The 8,606-nt window shown below is 41.3% G+C and overlaps 2 pseudogenes across 2 annotated transcripts; both read left to right on the top strand.

The window, feature by feature from the left end:
• Positions 1–3,152: 3,152 nt before the first annotated feature.
• LOC110336237 lies at positions 3,153–5,958 on the top strand (annotated as a pseudogene). Its single transcript, XR_002381212.1, has 2 exons — positions 3,153–3,939; positions 5,940–5,958. The product of XR_002381212.1 is annotated as an ashwin pseudogene (transcript).
• Positions 5,959–7,327: 1,369 nt separating this feature from the next.
• On the top strand, positions 7,328–8,358 carry LOC110336236 (annotated as a pseudogene). Its single transcript, XR_002381211.1, has one exon. The product of XR_002381211.1 is annotated as a eukaryotic translation initiation factor 3 subunit H pseudogene (transcript).
• The last annotated feature ends 248 nt before the right edge of the window (positions 8,359–8,606 follow it).

Here is an 8,606-nt window from a genome sequence, read left to right as displayed (position 1 = left end):
GAAGGAAGGAAGGAAGGAAGGAAGGAAGGAAGGAAGGAAGGAAGGAAGAACACTCTGCATCCTATTTGGCCACCAGGGATTAAAGTTAGATATGGACAACAACAGAAATCTTACAAAGTCATGGAAACCGAACAACACAGCCCTGAATGAAAAATGGATGAAGACAGAAATTAAGATAGAAATTAAACACTTGGTGGAATGGAATGAAATAAATACACAACATACCCAAACTTATGGGGCATAATGAAGTCAGTTCATTAAGAGGCAAGTTCATAGTGCTTAGTGCCTTCATTAAAAAAAAAAAAATGAGACAATCTCATATTAGTAACTTAACAGCATACCCAAAAGCTCTAGAACAAAAGGAAGAAATCGTATTTAAAAGGAGCAGATGTCAAGAAATAATCAAATGAGTGGCTGAAATCAGTAAAATAGAAACGCACACACACACACACACACACACACACACATGTGCACATACACACACCAGAAGGAAGAAGAGCAGCGAGGAGGAGGAAGAGGAGGAATATCAATAAAACAAAGACTTGTTTCCTTAGGAAAAATGAGTAATATTGACAACCGTTGTAGTGACAATTCTGGAGCTATGGTTTCTTTAAAAAAAAAACAAAAACAAAAAAAAAATATTATGGGACTATGTTTTCACTTTATCCCCAGGTGTGGGATACAGGGCTACTTCAGATTGTCCACAGCATCTGACTATGATTTACCTCATGCTCTAGCAGGGGCGTGATTTTGCCAGCTACTGTGATAATTTCTGTGATTGTGTGACATTTGGAATTCTGGGGACTTTTAAGAGGGTATATTAGTGCTAGGGCCTGAGAGGCAGGTTTGATTGTTGGGTGGTGATGTTGGATAGTTGGTTGCTGTTGGTCAGAGTTTATTAAGTCATACACAAAGAAGAAATTAGAGATCCTGATGGTGAAGATCAAACTTGACACAAGGAACTCAAAGCCTCTAATCATCAGGAAATAGTTTAATGATAACATCACCCTCTGTTCCTTCTATCCTTTTTTCTCTCCCATCTAGTGTTAGGGGCTTGAAAGGATGGAAGAAAAGAGGTGGAGAAAGGTGGAAGAAAGAAAAACCCACAGAGGAGCAAAAGGCAGCTGCAAACCCTTACTCAAATTAATTAAAAGCCAGGGAGAGAATATCCAAATTAATAAAATTAGAAATGAAAAGGGGGACTGTTATCAGCCAAAATATATAAAGCAAAACAAACATAAGAATACACTTTAAAAACTGTATTCCATCAAATTAGAAAACCCAAAAGAAATGGATAAATCTCTTGATACATATCACTTATTAAAGTTAAATAAAGATCAGATAATCAATTTAAACAGACCTATAGCCCCTAATAAAATACAGGCAGTAATTAAAAGTCTCCCACCCAGGGCCTGATGGTTTTAGTGAAAAATTCTATCAGATTTCCAAAGAAGAGTTAATGTCAATACTGCTCAAATTATCCCACAAAATAGAAATAAAAGGAATGTTGCCCAATTCTTCGTATGAGGCCACAGTTACCATGATCTCCAAATGACATGAAAACCTAACAAAGAAGAACTACAGACCAATTTTCCTTATGAATATAAATGCAAAAATTCTCGATAAAATGCTCACAAACCAAATCCAAGAATTTATCAAAAAGATCATCCAACATGATGATAGGCTTCATGTCAGAGATGCAGGGAATTCAAAATGTGCATGTAGATTGATAAATGCAGCCCAACACATAAATAGACAGAAAGACAAAAACCACAGGGTCATTTCACTAGATGCAGAAAAGGTCTTTACTAAAAACAAACATCACTTCATGAAAATGTCCTAGAGAGATTAATGGTACAAGGGACATACCTTAACATAACAAAGGCAGTTTACAGTTAGTACATAGCCAACATCAACTTAAATGGAGAGAAACAAAGCAATTCCAATAAAATCAAGAACAAGACAAGGTTTTCCTCTCTCTCCATACCTATTCAATATGGTACTTAAATTCTCACCTACAGCAATAAAACAACTGAAGGAGATTCAGGAGATACAAAATTGAAAAAGAAAATGTCAAAGTATTTTTATTTGCAGATGATACATAAGTGACCCTAAAAGTTCCCCTGGGGAGGTCTCAAGGCCTGACACTATTACTGAGGCAATGGAGCGCTCACAAAAAGGGACCTAGCATGACTGCCCTCCAAAAGACCCAACAAGCAGCTGAAAGAGTCAGTTGCAGATATTTGCACCCAACCAATGGACAGAAGCAGCTGACCCCTGTTGTTGAATTAGGGAAGGCTGAAAGAAGCTGAGGAGAAGGGTGATCCTGAAGAAGGACCAGTAGTCTCAAGTAATCTGGATCCTTGAGATCTCTCAAATACTGGACCACCAAACAGGCAGCATACACCAGCTGATATGAGGCCCCCAACACACATACAGTAGAGGACTTCTGGGTCTGTGTTCATTCAGAGATGATGCACCTAACCCTCAAGAGACTGGAGGCCCCAGGGAGTTTAGAGATCAGGTGGTCTGGGGGGTAGGATCATCCACATTGAGATAGGGGGTTGGGGAGGAGGTGTGGGATGTGGAACAGGCAAAGGGTGGATGTGGGGGGCAAGGAATGGAATATGGACTGTAAAAAATAAATTAATTTAAAATAAAGTTCCTCTGGGAAACTTGTACAGCTGAAGACATGGAGAAGTCTTGTGAAATGCCACTGTCTGGGCACAGTATGGCTATTGCAATCATGAACTCACAGCAGTATGGCTGCTAGCACTAGGCCCACACAAGACTGGCCCTGTCAACAGTCAGTCGTAGATGGGAAAGGTTCTCATGGGGCCATCTGCTACTGCTCAACTACTGACAGATCTGGGTTAGGGGGAGCCATTTCGTCAGTCATTTACCTACTCGGTGACCCTACCAGGCTCCAGTGGGTATTCCAAACCCAGGGTCACACAGATGGCCCAGGTTAAACTCAATGAGGCCTCAAAACCGCAGCTCTTGATTATAGAAGAGATTAGTAGAAAAGAAAGGAAGTTGTCCTGGGTAGAAGTGGAATAAGAAAACATGGACATAATAATCATAATGCATCATATAGGAATGGAATTGTCAAAGAAGAAAGTTACTTTTAATAAAGAATTGCCACGGGTGACAACCATGGCGGGGCATGTGGGCGGTCGCCGCTGCACGGACGCAAAGCTGCTGCTGCACCCTGAGCTGCTACCCCAGGAGTTCCTCCTCCTCACCCTGGAGCAGAAGAACATAGCAGTTGAAAATGAGGAAAGGGTAAACAAAGACAACCTTACCGACCTTTATGTCCAGCATGCCATACCGTTGCCTCAGACGGATTTGCCAAAGAATAGATGGGGGAAGATGATGGAGAAGAAAAGAGAGCACCATGAAGTGAAAAATGACACCAAAAGGAGTAGTGCTGTAGATGGATTAAGGAAAAGACCCTTCCTTTTGTTCGATGGGAGCTCAACGAGCACAAGCATCAAAGTGAAAAAGACGGAGAACAGAGCAGACGACCGGCTCAAGCCTCTTGCCGGGACAGGCTCCACCAGCGACGCCTTCTGGAAATCACCAATTCCAATCCTCTTCACGGATCTCACCCCGAGTATTGTTTTCCAATTTGCCTGTGAACAAGAAAATGGAGCGCAATAATAATGACACTAAACAGAACCATGACTTAACGCATAGGAAAAGTCCTTCGGGTCCAGTGAAGTCACCACCTCTGTCCCCTGTTGGAACTACTCCTGTGAAATTAAAGCGGGCTGCTCCTAAGGAAGAGGCAGAGGCCACAAATCACCTGAAGCCTCCAGAGGCATGTCACATGGCCATGAAAGCAAGCCTCCAAGATATAAACAGAGCTGCAGCCGCAGTTTTCAGACGAGTCCACGGTATCTACCGAGGTCCTGAATACTGTGGGATTTTCTTGAGGTTTAAAATAGGTTTGGAAAATGAGTCTTTTCCTTCTCTCCCTCCCTCTATTCCTTCTTCCCTTCCTTACAATGTCTTGGCTTTCATGTCCCAGTTAGGGAAGAATTTCTTTTTAAAAGAGAGCTTTGTACACATCCTCTATAAATTCTTTTCCTAAGCAGAAGCATAAAGCAGTTCACAGTATTGTGGCAAATATTGCCACCTGCATCTTGAAGGGTTCGCCAAGGAAAGTGTGTTGATGGTGTTGATGGAAAAGCTTTCTGCTCTTTAGTTATGTATGCCACTCTGCCCCGCAGAAAGCAAAAGGGAAGTCGGGGCTTGCCATTCCTCTCTCAATGGCAGAAGCTGCTGTGTCTTTAGAATGTTCCTGGCTTGCAGGGACCCTGCCTACTCTTTTCTTATGTGGCTTGAGTTCTCACTGTGAGTTCAGCTATTTCTTGTATGAGCTTTATCTTTTTAAAATGAGACTGATTTCAAAGTCTTCAGGCTGGGTCACCATGTTAGAGGCAGTACTCTGTGTCAGAAAGTTTGGGAATTGATGGGTCCTAGAGTCCTAGACATAAGAAAATCCAGAATGTGTGACAGTGGTGGTGGTGGGGTGCTTATCAGTATGCTCTGGGGTAGGCAGTTGTCATTATCAGGACGCTGGAGTTGGAATTCACTGTAGAATGCAGTAGGAAGTGGACTCTGTTGAAGAGGTCCATGTGCTATTAACACAGCTTCCTGCAGCACTGTCCCGTGCAGGGATAAGTGATGCTCTTTTTATTTTTGTACAAGTAGCATTATCCACTTGTATTATGCAGGAAAATGAGAAAATACTGTTTGCTTTATGTTCGTGATGTCTAGCGTCTGCTCCTTCCTTTTCCTACTTAGAGCAGAAGATACTTCATAGATTTTTCCATGTATAATCTTCAAATTGTTGGTTTGCCTTGTTAGTATGCCTTAGGGTCATCTCCTTTCTTTGATTTGTTAAAGCAACCATTTTAGTTCATTTATCAGAATAGCCTTACAAAAAATAATTCAGCCTTTCAGGTAAGTACCGTTCTTAGACATCAACCCTGTAGTTTTTAAGTGTTCTGCTTTTTTTTTTTTCAGACTAAATTTGTACACATAAGACAAAATTTATGATATTAAGTGTTGCATGATTGTTGATGCTACAGTAATGTTTTAAATACATTGTCACTTGCAGAGTTGATAAGTTAATATTGTTGAAAGGAACTATGTATGCTCCTATATGTAATCGTCAAGGTATATTTTAAAAGTGCAGCTTTTAGAGTACAACAACACATTGTATTTTATATTCAGTTGGTCTCTCTGCTTCCACTGGCCTTTCTCTCTTTAAGGAGAGAATTAGCCATTTGATGGTTTTAAGTTAGTGGGAATTTATTTTTAGTTACTTGGTAAAATTAATTTTTAATTTGTATATTTAACGTACAGAGTAGGTTGGTAATAACAGCTGAAACTGTGTAACATTGTTGCTTCAAATTGAAGTTTATACTATGAACGTTCAGCGTCTACGCTCACATAGCAGCATACTGTTGAGCTGTCTTGAGTTTGAGAAGTGGAGAAGCATTGACCCATGCACTGTGTATTACATAGTACCTCTGTCATGGAGCACCATGCCTCCTGAAGGGATCATGGAATTGGCTTCCTCCATGTGATGAAGCATCGACTACTGGGCATCTGGAACAGCAGCTATGGGAGTGTTGTTCTGAAGTAGTGTTTCAGTTTGGGTAAGAAGGACTCGATGAGAGTGCTGAACAAGTCTGGAGTAAGTTTCCTTAATAGCATATAGGGTTAGTATTGTTGCTTTTGATTCTGTATCCCAGTGAGGCAAGATACTCTTATTCCTGGGTTGGGCAGATAGATGGCATTAGAGGCAGTGGAAGCGCTTGAGGTACAAAAGGCACCGCATCTACCATCAGCAAGTCAGCCTCGTTCTTTTTTTCCTACTTTGTATATCCTGGTCTCTTTCCCATTCTCCTTCCTCTTTTCTCTAGGTCTAAGCTTCAGACTTAGATTTGCAGATTGTATTGTGTGTGTGACCTTGCTCCATTCACTAAGGGGGTGAAGATAGTCTGACCCCAATCCTCTTCCATCGGGGGGGGGGGGGTGCTAGATCGCCATGTGGATCCTGCAGTCTGGAATCCTGTAGCACCAGGACACTAAATTGCTTCCCAAAGGCTGTCACAGCAGCATAGTTTTCCAGAGTAGCCTTATTAGTTTAGGCAGCTGCCAGACACTTGGAAGAGTGGCTCACGACTGCCATAAGGCTGTATTTGCTGGTATTAAAATTCTTCAGAATTGAAATTTTCATTTGAAATTCTGTTTTGGTTGACTTAAGTTTGAGAGAGTTCAAAAACTGATGTAGAGACTCATTCAACAGCAATGACTTTTTAAAAACTTACATTAAGTAAAACTGCCGGTAGATTAAATTCCCCCATGTAAGCGCTTTCTCTACTTACTACTGTGGGGTTTGAGCAGTGCTGAGAGGCTACTCAACGTGTGTTTAAGTATGCTTTTATTAAATGCTTGTGTACATTTTGTAATTCAGTATAGAAAAAGTTGACCTTGTAATGTACATTTTTGTATGTATAGTCTTTTAAGTAGCCTTGTCCTTATTTAAATAAACTGAATAAAACTATCTTGAAAAAAAAAAAAAGAATTGCCACTGTCACCCTATAACACTTAACAACCAGATGCTAACATCCAGGTGAGATCCTTTACATAAAGATTCTCTTAAGACCCCCATGATCAACATTTGTAAAGTAATTTTAAATTCAGGTATATACATTGCTTTTTTATATATAATTTTACTGCATGCTCCATAGACTATAATTTTATATAAATATAAAGTTTATATGTACTGGGATCCCAAAACATTTATGTAAGCCTCTTCATTGTACAGCTAAGATCTAGAGTTGAAGATCATACCTTCATCCTTATGTCTGGTGAATGCCTTACCACAGGAACACTAGCAACTATGGAGTAAGCCCCGTTATTTTACCAGTAAGGAAACTAAAGAAGTAGAGGGAGAAACAAGCAGTAGCCTAGGCTTACTGTCTGACATCTCTATGGTAACACATCCATCCTTACGTTCAGAACTAAGAATAAGCCAGGTGTGGTAACATCCATAACCTTAGCACTGGGTATGCTAAAGCAAGACGGTCAAGTGTTCAAGGTCAGCCTGATAGATATCGAGACTGACAAAGAAAAATAAAATAAAATAAACTCTTTCAGACCCACACGTTATGTTGTGGAGAAGGAGGAGGGGGGGAGGAAGAGGAAGAAGAGGAGGAGGAGGAGGAAGAAGAAGAAGAAGAAGAAGAAGAAGAAGAAGAAGAAGAAGAAGAAGAAGAAGAAGAAGAAGAAGCTGCTTTCATCCTATATGGCTGGAATTGTGGTGTCACACAAGGAAGGCACCTGCTCCACCAACACTTCCTCCAGTCTGATGGCAGCACAGTGAGGAAAGGCAAGGGCAAAGGCAGCTCTGAAAATTCGGCCGTGAAGCAGGTGCAGATCGACGGCCTGGTAGTATTAAAGATAATCAAACATTATCAAGAAGAAGGACAAGGAACTGATGTTGTTCAGGGAGTGCTCCTGGGTCTGGTTGTAGAAGATCGACTAGAGATTACTAACTATTTCCCGTTCCCCTAGCACATGGAGGATGATGCTGACTTTGATGAAGTACAGTCAGTACCAGATGGAGATGCTGCGCAGCCTTCGCCATGTAAACATTGATCACCTCCACATGGGCTGGTATCAGTGCACATACTATGGCTTCTTCATTACCCCGGCACTTCTGGATTCTCAGTTCAGTTACTAGCATGCCACCGAAGAATCTGTCGTTCTCATTTACAATCCCATAAAAACTGCCCGAGGATCTCTCTTACTGGGGGCATACAGACTCCTAAACTGACAGAAGAGTTTGTAAAGGGAAGGACTTTTCCCCTGAAGCATTGAAAAAGGCAAACATCACCTTTGAGCACATGTTTGAAGAAGTGCAGATTGTAATTAAAAATTCACATCTGATCGATGTCCTAATGTGGGAGCTGGAGAAGAAGTCAGCTGTGGTGAATAAGCATGAATTGCTCAGTTTTGCTAGCAGCAATCGTTTAGGGAAGAATCTCCAGTTGCTGGAGGGCCGGGCCGATGAAATGAGCCAGGACATAATCAAATACAACACATACATGAAGAACACCAGTCAACAGCAGTAAAAACGTCAGTATCAGCAGCGCCGCCAACAGGAGAATATGCACCTCTCCAAACTCTTCAAGCCCCACCGGGGCCCCTGCCTGGATGGATTCACTGCTCATCGCAGTCCAGATTAACACTTACTGCCAGACCATCAAGGAGTTCACTACCCAAAACTTAGGCAAACTCTTCGTGGCCCAGGCTCTTCGAGAATACAATAATTAAGAAAACGAAGCTTCCAGAGAAGACGTTGAATAGACAGGCTGTTGAGGCTCCACAGGGTGACTTTTTGGAAAAACATATTTCTGTACTACAAAGTGGAGCGGTGTACTGCGCTATTACTGCTGTAATGGTTTTCTAGTCAATAATGAAACTTTAATTGGTTGTTCAGTGGGGAGGGGGGGAGGTATTTTATTGATCCAATCATTCTTCACAATCCTCATCATCTCACTTTAGGTGGTTTCTAGGAAAAA

Source organism: Mus pahari, chromosome 19 (genome assembly GCF_900095145.1).
Source record: "Mus pahari chromosome 19, PAHARI_EIJ_v1.1, whole genome shotgun sequence".
Taxonomy (NCBI): domain Eukaryota; kingdom Metazoa; phylum Chordata; class Mammalia; order Rodentia; family Muridae; genus Mus; species Mus pahari.
Note: the sequence above shows the minus strand (reverse complement) of the source record. Positions and strands in the feature narration are given on the sequence as shown.